The sequence below is a fragment of the Rhea americana genome, unplaced genomic scaffold (assembly GCF_003343005.1).
Source record: "Rhea americana isolate MKP2758 unplaced genomic scaffold, rheAme1 scaffold_28, whole genome shotgun sequence".
NCBI lineage: Eukaryota > Metazoa > Chordata > Aves > Rheiformes > Rheidae > Rhea > Rhea americana.
In genome coordinates this window covers 470,914-479,734 of record NW_028186401.1, presented here as the reverse complement: position 1 = coordinate 479,734, position 8,821 = coordinate 470,914, and positions in this window count along the sequence as shown.

Sequence of the window (8,821 nt, the reverse complement as noted above, 5' to 3'; positions counted from 1 at the left end):
TGGTTTTTACATGGAAGACGACTGAAATGAGAAAGCTTGTTTTTGGCTCAGCTGTAGTGGCAGTCACAGGTTCCCATCTCACAACTAAAGCCTCCCTGTGTAGATCTTGGGTGAGATTTTCTGACTAATGTTCACGTGGTCTCACTAACACACCCCATCATGCTGCAGAAAAGGAACCTAGATCCAGTGCTTCCCCACGCCCTGATCAGCAGACAGGGCACGAGCTAGTGATCAACTGCCAAGTCTCAAGTGAGCGGAGACTCCTGAGATGGCAGTGCAGCATGGGCCTATGCAAAGTAAAAGACGACTCCTTCCCCTGGGGAGTGACTGAACCCCGAACAGATATTGTCCTTATATTACAGCTGGGGAGTCCAAGCATGGGACAGAAGCCCAGAAAGCTGCTGAAACAAATTTCCCAGACTCCTGGACACCAACAAACTGTCTTTACTGGAAGCAGGATCTACAAGCACTGAGCATCTTTAAGAGGTAGACCACTAGCAACTCCCTCCAGACCACAGAGTTCAGCTCAGAAGCTGCAGTTAACTCTGCAGCGATTTCCGCCTTTGTCCAGTGTTCACTCCGTTTGGCCACAACCCATTGCTAAAACTGTGAAGTGTCAACTTGAAATAGTTCCATTTCAGGAACTCCACAAGCAGCCCTGGAGATTCAGCACACTTCCTTAGAGCTTTAGGAGTGGACTTCACTTCCTAACCAGCCTGTCTCTGCAAAGAAAAGTGCAGAAAAGCTTCAACAGAATCAGCATGTTAGTGCAGTAAACAGAGACTCATCCAGAGATTAACAGCAGAAAGCAGGAGAATTACAGGTGTCTACAGGCACAGATTGGTTGCTATTTGGCTCTCCCTTTCTATGAGTAACACCATGAAAATGAGTAAGGTTCTGCAGCTGAGTCAAGGCAAGTAATCTAAACTTCCTCTCCAGAACAGGAAAACCTGAACAGGTGGAGGAAGAGCCCTGTATATTCTTATGCACTAAATAATAAATACAGCATGGGGTGTGCATGCAGTTGTGCAAGATCTGCTCTGGAGCCTGGGATCCGCAAGCATGTCCCAGTGGGAGACCCTGTGGTGGAAATGTATGACAAACATATGACTACATCTGCCTTCTGTTTCCTGTGCTCTGTACAGATTAGTGCTCTGTACAGATAACCCTGTCCTTTCTCAGAGAGAAAGCTGGGGTTTGTGCTTTTTAAAAGTCTGCTGAGACCACTYTGAATCATTTCATACTATAGCTGTTCTTGCACTGTGTGCATCATCATGTCTCAGCATCATCCAGCTCAAGAAATAGAATTACATGTCTGCCCTGGATTTTTTTCTCACCCCTGTTTCTACAAGCACATTGCACTGAAACCAGAAGCAGGACAGGCAGAGTGTTTTTCCGAGTGCTCTATCCATGCAGGGAGCAGAGTTGATGCMCAGCTGAGATCCCCCACCTCCTCTCTGCTGATGTCATTATTTTCCATGCTGCTTGTTGTGCCCAGAAGTGAGGCTGCTGCATTCCAAGGGCTTTTGATGTAGGAGCTGTTTCTGCACCAACCACCAGCAGCAGACTTTAAAGAGAAGCCTAGTGGGCTGCAATAACATAAAAGCCATCAGGCTGCAATTTGACGTTAGCAGAGCTCCTTGCAAAGCACAAAGCTCCAGCTGCTGTCCCAGCCCCCTCTTCCCGCCTCCAATTCCAAGACCATGAAATTACTCATTAAGCTTGGAACAAAGCCTTTTCGATGCACTTGTATATGTCTGGGGGCAGAGACAGATGTTGTTCCGCAAAAAAGTTGCAGAGAGCCAGAAATGAAACATTTCCAAAGCTGCAGTGCTGCCTCCTAACTGTGTGCTCTCATGCTTCTATTGCGCTCTGCAGTTTACCCAGAACTTCTTCAGAAAAGAAGGGAGTGACAGCATCACTGCTCTGGTGAACCTTGACTTCCACTAAATGACCTAAGGTTTTTTTTTGTCTTGCTTAATATTTAGCAATGGACCTGATAGCATGATATTAGAGTGACTCACAGCTGTGCCTCTGGCAGTCGATTTCAGCACTTTAGGCTGATGGTTTTAAAATCCTGCATTTTGGCTGCACTTTTTTTCCCCTGAAAAAAGTAGGGAAACATTTAGGATTCAGGCAGTCCTTGGAGGCCCAGGAAGGCAGAGGATTCTCCCTATTTTTACATATGTGGAAGAGTTAGAAGGAAAATACTGCCTGTAAGCATATCAGCGAGGGTATCAGGATTCAGTGGCTGGTTGTGGTTCAGTTTATTTGATGCAGTCGTTCCCATCTCCCATAACAAAACACTCACTCAGCTGATAATCACACTTGAACCAGGGAGGGTCAGAACCACAGCTCCATCACAGAACTGGTTGTTATCACATTCAAGAAAGATGACTTTCCATCCTTTTGATCCTTCCCTGCTATACTCACTTTCCTTCACAGTGTAGGAGTTTTAAGAGAACACAGTTCTTGTGTTCCAGGTTTTGAAAGACCAGCCTGAATTTTGCCAGTGAGGAGTACAAGGCCAGGGCTACATTGTGACCTGATGCTCACTGCAAGATAAGGGCTGTCACACCTGTAATCTTGCAGCTAGCGGTCACACTTAGGATTGGTATGTATTTGAGAGTTCAGTCACAAGGGACTCATACAGACCTGCTTTAGCAAAGCATCACAGAAATAACCAATTTCTCCCCTAAGCAGTATTTTTATAAGATATCCTTCAGGTATAAATGATATCAAGCAGGTATATTTTTGCTTCTCATGCATTCCTAGAGGATAAACGTGAGCCCAGTTCGCCATAACTGGAAGGAGAATATACCAAGTTAGAAGATGTACTGCACTTGTGTCAGTAAGCTCTGCATAAACTACAGGGATCATAAGCAGTGACCTGATCATCAGGAATGACCTCAGCAACTGCGCTAATTGAGTACAAGCTTCACTTTCAAAGCTATATAGGAGCTTAAGTTCATTTATCTTTTCAAGAGATTTAAAGGCCTATGAGCTTTGGAAAGTGAGACGGATAGAAGAGAGAAGTTCAAAACTGCCAATTGTAATTTCCAGCTGCTATTAACATGGATTGAACTGTCAACCCCATGCAGCAGCATCTTGCCATACAGGGCTTGTTCACTTGCACACACTCTGACATTCTCTGGCTTTCCTGAGATTCTCCCCCTGCCAAAAGCAAAACGAAACTAAATATCTTCCATTTCTCTAAAATGTGATTTGCTCCCAATCCCATAATACTAGATTTTTCCTGAGCAKGAAGACAGAAGAGATCACTGTGATATAGGGTGCTTCCTGAACTAGGAGCAACAGCTCTGCTGAAACACTTCACTCTGCATTGTCTGAAAGGCTACACAGGATGAGCAGAGTCTGGGAAGACAGGAAAAATAGAATTATAAGCTTGTGAAATGGACACTGACAAAAAAAATGAAGTGTTGAGCTCACTCAGATGCCATCTGTGTTTAATCCAGCCATCAGACAGTCTCTGTTTAACTAAATATTTGACTTCAGAATTGGGCCTGACTTATTACTGGCACAGCTTTCAAGCTCCACAGGTTCTCCTAACAAGCTATTCCTCTGTGGAAGCTCTGCAAGGAGATGAATGCAGTCTTTGAGGAAGCTGCTGGATCCCTTCTGAGACTTCCAGAGTGAGTTTGTGGAGTGCCACTGGTTTCCAGGGTTTCTGAAGGCTCCGTATGACTGACTAATCGAAGCTACAGGGCTGATGTTTGTGTGCATTGCTGGTATGTTCCCAGAAGGTTTTGGCTCTCCAACATGTCACAGCAACGGAGTAGGTATCAAAGAAAACACCAAAAATAACCTAGTTTAGGACAACTAGAACTCTGTCTCAGACAAATAAAAGGTAAGATGGAGCCATACATGAAGCCGTATTGCTAGGGATCTAACTTGTATTCCATCCTAGCAAGACATACCAGGCAGCCTATGCCAGACAAGATGAGCCTCCAGGGCTGCAGGCTGTCTCTCGAGCCAGGCTTCCCCACTGTGGACACCTCTAGGGAAGTAGAGGCTTCACTTCCTGGACTACCATCAGCCATAGGCAGGAGTCACCTTCCAATTTTGCTTCCAAAGGAAGATTATAAATTACAGTCCAATTTGCTAAATCTTTAGGTAAGCAACTGTTTCTGCATAAACATATACTGGTTTGTGGGGAGCACTATATGGTTAGCTGCAAATCTAGCTGACTAACATCACTGTGTATATAACTCAGCTACATGGTAACTAGAGGCACAGTTTCAGAAGTCATGGTTTTAAGCAGCCTGACTCACAATTTTTGGAAAGCTAAATATTTAAAATAATGACTATCCTAAACTAACAGGTCAAAATTGTGCATGCAAATTAAGAGCACAAAATGTTATGTCAAATAGCTTGATTTCTAAGAGCATGTAACCTAGGTAAAACCATTCAAGTGAAATAAACTCAAAGACTTTAACACCTTTCTGAAGAAAGCATCAATATCAGGACTATTAGAAAAAAAGCACAAATTATCACCTCCCTCTATTATTTGTTATGCTACAACATAGTGGGAAAAATCCAAAAGCTCTTTTAGATCTGCTATCTAATAAATAGACTGCTAAGCAAGTGTTCAACATTGTTAATAAATCCTTGCAATATTCTGTAGCTAGTATCAGTAGAAAGTCCTCATGCCTTCCACCCCAAGAAACATACCTATTTAGAAAGGAGAGAAGAAGCTGCCTACATTGGTTTTTTTGCCCATTGGAAACACTCAAGCCTACAAGCAGATGCGAACTTTCAATGCATCTGTGCTACTTCTCTTCTTAGGTCAGTGTTAAGCAGCAGAAAAGCCACAGGCAATCAATCCTCGCTGATTTAAGTTCTGGAAGAGGTACAGACAAAGACATTAATAGTGACAGGTTAAGTCCACACAGCTTTCCAACGAAGGATCTCTGACAACACAAAAGACTAGCAAGAGCCAGAGGTCCCACCGAAGACTGGGATATCACTGGGGTAGGCATAATATGCACATGCAAGCAGGGATTATTCTCTGCCCTATTCAGTGCAGAATAGAGAATGCAATGCATTTCCCTAGCCCTCAGGCACTAGGTACCCAGTGGGAAAGGTTCAGCCCTTCTCAGTCATTCCTGCTGGCGCCACTCCAATTTGTCTAAGACACTTAAATATTCATTGAGAGAGAGCAAGACTCTGTCTAGCCTGGTGTACAGACTGCTCTCTGGGGAGATGGGACACCTGCCTCTTCCACTCCCTGCTCCATCAAATCATTAATTATTTAAAATAACGGAAAGAGCAAGAACAACCCTCCTTGCCAGACATGCTCACAGATTGCTGTTTACGGCACTCTCTGGGGTCCTGTGGAGACCAGAGTTTGCATCTCCCCTCAGGCAGAGGCAAGTATGAAACCTAGCTTTTCCCCTTCCTCGGGGGGGGGGGGGGGGGGGGGGGATGCTATACCTACAGAGCTGTTGTACAAAAGCAGGGCTTCTCCTTTATCCAGACAGACCTTATGTTTGATTTTCTTAACAGACTTTTTTAAAATTCAGTTTGAATAAAAGGAAAACAAAACACAAATCCAGACCACTGAGACCAGCATATACACCACCCCCCCAAGTATGTAATTGCTCAAGAGCTTATGATCTACAGGGATGAGAGGCAACCCTCCCCATTTCACAGCTGGGCAGACCAATCCTTGCCCATCATCCCAGCAGCAGGGCAGCTGCATCAGAGCTACAACACCTTTCAGCAGCATGCTTGTGATGAGATGGAAACTACCGACTCAGCTCTGCTGCTCCCAGCACTAAAAAGTTCTGGTGTCCTTGCACAAGATACAGTTGTGCCCGCAGAGGAATGTTTCAGAAAACACAGAAGGTCTCTGCATTTCAGCATCCTGTCAGGACACTGCCTCTGCTTTGGGCCTGCCTCCCCGCATCTCCCACCACACGCACATGGCCTGCACTAGGCAGGGGTCCCCAGGCCAGTGGAGTCCCCCAAAACTAGCCTGAGCCAAGAGAACAGCCTCAACTGCAGCTTAGAGTTCATTGCTCACTGCAGCACATTGTGGCAGGTAAACAGCACTGGCACCCTCATGTGGTCACCGTGATCAGTGTGAGCTCTCAGCCAAAACCAAATGTATAGCAAGGCTGGAGAACGCTGGGAGACACTGAAACGTGGTGGATTCCTCCAAGTATTCCTTCAGAGGAGGAGAGAGTGGCCCATGACAAGGATGAAACCCTGCAGAGGTCTGTAAGTCTGCACAGTACAGAGAGGGAGTGCAAATCAGATGCTGCAGGRACTACGTAGAGGAATCAGACAGCAGTGGGGCTGGAAGGAACAAGGTCACCTCTCCTATCCTGAGGGATGTGGGCCCACTCTTCCCTGTCACCAACAGCAAAGACAGCCCCTTTCTTCCCACCACTTTCTGGATTTCTAGTCCACTTTGCTGTCTTGGTCACTGCAAAGCTATACACWGAAGAGATTAAGCCCTGCCTGCTGCGATTTAAGCTCAAGCCTCCCAGTCCTGCCCATCCTGGGTTTGCAGAACAGGTTATTCCTTTCTCTTCACAAAACTTTTCTTTGTATTTGAAGGCCAAAAAGCAACAGCATATACTCAATTAACCCAAGGTCTCGTTCCTTTAAAAGCAAAAACCGACGCAGACAAGAAAATGCAAGAGAGCAATGACACATTTCAGCATAAGCCTCCCCCAGAGCTTAGGGACATAGTGTACCAGGTCTATCCGTGATGCCCTCTGAGACAGAAAATGAAGGCTTGAACCAGAAGGAAGATTTTTCTACTGACAAAGAGTGTCTTAGTGCTGTGCTAGTAACTCCTCTCTAGGAGGGCAGATAGACAGCAGGGTTAGATCCTACAAGCAGAACGATACTGATCTCAAATCAAGAACAGCAATGGCTCCCACAGGGGTGAAGCCACTCTGTAGGGAGAGTGAACAGCTCCCCCACATCCATGGTGTAGTAAAGTGCAAGCAAATACAGAAAAGTCTGGACAATATAAGGAGATGTCATTTAAGACAAAAAGATGGGACAGAACACATCACAGCATGTGCTCATCTGCACAGGCTCCTCATGCTTCCAGGCAGGCAGGGCCAGCAGGAAGCAGGACTCAGAGGATGTTCCCAGTAGATGGCAGGGTGAGACAGCTCCTCCGGTGCATGGTCCCTGGCTAGCCTGGGCACTGTTCCTGGCAGGCAGGACACAGGCCAGAGTCATCTGGGAAGGGGTGTTCAGCAGTACTGCAGCCAGCATTAGAGCTAACTCTTATGACTCACCCTGAAAGCATCAGGGAAACCCAATACAGGGGCAAACAATCTGTTTGTGTGTGTGTGTGTGTGTGTGCATGTGCGTGCATGTGCATATATACGTATGTGCACATGTGCTTATGTATATGTACACACACACACAGTTTGCAGAGGTAAAATGAATACTCTGAAATCAGTGAGACTTACTTTATACCTCCTCTGGCTACACAGCCTTGAACCACTGGCTATACAGTCATACCCCCAGATGACTGGGGCATCAAAGGACTGGAAGTGCTCTGGCCTATTTTTTTCAAATACTAAATTGTTAGAAGTGCCATGGGGAAGGGAAAGGACAGGAGCTAGGACACCTTCTGCAGAGCAGAACACGTACAGGGCAATTTGACAACACCCAGGTAAAGCCTGCTGAACTGGCAAGCTCTGACACGAAGCCCCCCAGCAGGTTTCCAGGACAGCACACTGGCTGTCACCAGAGGCTGTTACTGCAACACAACCTTGCTTAGAAACCRCCTCTTTATGCAAACACTAATCACTTAGACCTTGCCTCAGTAGTCTCCGCAGAGACATCAAAAGTACACAGCAACATTTGTGGTGCCACACTTACTCAGCAGATTAGATAGGGTAAGAAAGTTGTAGGGGCCAGACCTGCTTAAGAGACCTCATTAGAGGCTGAACTGAAACGGCCGTGGCAGAAGGAGAGGCTCCAGTGTGGCTGGACTGGTTGGTGCTGCCAGACAGTCACTACRTCGTCCTTTCCGAAAAGCAGCATCTCCCAAGGCTGGGTTTGATGGGTGGTAGCAGGGGCAACACCCACAGGACCATCACCCTGCCTTGTACCCTCTCGATCCCTACCCGCACAGCCGGCTGTTTTGGACCCTGTTTTTTTCACTTACCTCCAGCCTCTCCAAAACAGCTGATTCTTCTCTCAGCCTCTGCTCAGTTGCTGCCTGGTTCCTCCTAACACCATCAATACGGAAAGAAAAAAACAAAACCAGACCCAAACTCAGGGAGAAGAAAGCTCCCAGTAGAGCATTATCAACCCTTCTCTCCCTGCCTGAACTCACCTCTTAGACATTATTTATTTCTATCTTCACAGCATGGTTTAAGCACCAGGTGAAGACCAAAAGGGACTTGGCTGAAGGCAGAAGCACTCCTCTCCTCCCAAAGCTGGCCCTAAAGCATGTGCCAAGCAGATCATGGGACCAACTGATGCATAACRAGCAAGGGGAACCACCTGTGAGATAAAAAAATCAAACCGACTGTGATTCCCTAGCTCAATTTATTAAGTGTTAACAACCTCTTTGCAGGGGCTGTGAGAAGGGAGAGGTGTTTGGATGCACTACAGGCAACTGGCAGCRAGCAGAAGGGGAGATCCCGCTCCTACGTGGGGCGCTTGCACAGGCGAAATAAGTTTCCCCTCGTGGTGAGTATCATGTTGAACTTCGCTGTCTGCCCTGAGGCACATCCAGGCTGCTGGGCGGGTGGGAAAAGCTGTTATTCTCCACACGGATAAGCAGGAGAGGCCATTATCCCCCACGCAGGCAGGAGGG